At 41.9% G+C, this 1,155-nt stretch overlaps 1 protein-coding gene across 11 annotated transcripts in view; it reads left to right on the forward strand.

Annotated features, from left to right (window-relative positions):
* The window catches only part of sash1a (SAM and SH3 domain containing 1a), a 249,324-nt gene that overhangs the window by 218,192 nt on the left and 29,977 nt on the right, over positions 1 to 1,155 (forward strand). The gene's annotated exons all lie outside the window — the stretch shown is intronic.

The raw sequence follows: 1,155 nt of genomic DNA on the forward strand, positions 1-1,155 counted from the left end.
TTGTCACAGAAGTAAAGGCTGGACTACAACTGAGCTGATGGGAGCAGTTTGTGAACAGTGTTTTCTGTTGGAGAGGGGGGGGGGGACTTTGGGCTTTTTAACTTTATAAACCTATAGCTTGCACAAAAGATATATAACACAATAAAGGAAAGGAAAAAAGCCAAAAAGCATAATATGAGCATGTTAATTAAATCACTAGTAGATAAAACATTAAATAATTGATATAAAGATGATTTTTAAACGAGTATAAAGGGAATCCACCCTCCACATTAATAGACGTCACACACTTGACCCAAAGTCAGTCCCTCTAAGCTCCTTTGGTCACATCCCTGCTGTGGTTAAAGGAAAACCACTGAGTGCTTCCTTCGGCTGACCTGCGCAGTCTAGCACTTCTCTGTTCTCTGGTCGTCCGTGCTTCCTTCCTGCCTTTGTGTCCAGCAGGGGAGAGTGGAGGGGAGACCTTAGAGGGGCGATGGCCAAATGATTACATCAAAGAAGCAAGAACGAAAGAGCAGGATGGAACCAGGCATGGGTGGGGTGTTCCTTTTCACTGGTTCCCGTAACACATAGTGTTCATTTATGCTCACCGATGTATTTAGTGTGTATTTGATTTCTCCACCATGGCACACTTTGAGATCACTGTTACACATTTAAAACAATCCACGTTTGTTGGCAAAACAGCTCTCTCAAGGCCCCGCTGTCAAACTGATTTTATTCAGTGCGGTTGTGCACATTGGTCCCTTTTTTTTAGGCTTTTTTCATTTTCAAAAAATCTCTGTTACACAAGACTTAAAGGAGAATCCTGGTCAATTTCAACATGTAGGTCTGTTTTTTGTAAATTTGGACTATGCTGTGAGTAGAGAGAAAAATGAAAACAATCGGTGCTGCCTACACCATGTTATCCTCCTGCTAGAGTTAGCACCCACCAGGCTTAAACAGGGCAAGTTTTAAATGTGTTTTTAGACTCTGAACATGTTCAAAATGTCATTACAAGTGCCTACCCATGCGTAGTGATTTCTTCGAAGGGAACACAGTGAATCTGATTGCGGTAGATGTGACAGAAATGCATGAAAGTTGTGTTAATTCAGCTGTGTTTAGTTCCAGTGTTGAGAGGCAGTTAGAGAGCTTAGGGACCGTCTACAAACTACAACACAG

Source organism: Etheostoma spectabile, chromosome 18, assembly GCF_008692095.1.
Source record: "Etheostoma spectabile isolate EspeVRDwgs_2016 chromosome 18, UIUC_Espe_1.0, whole genome shotgun sequence".
In the NCBI taxonomy this organism is placed as follows: Eukaryota; Metazoa; Chordata; class Actinopteri; order Perciformes; family Percidae; genus Etheostoma; species Etheostoma spectabile.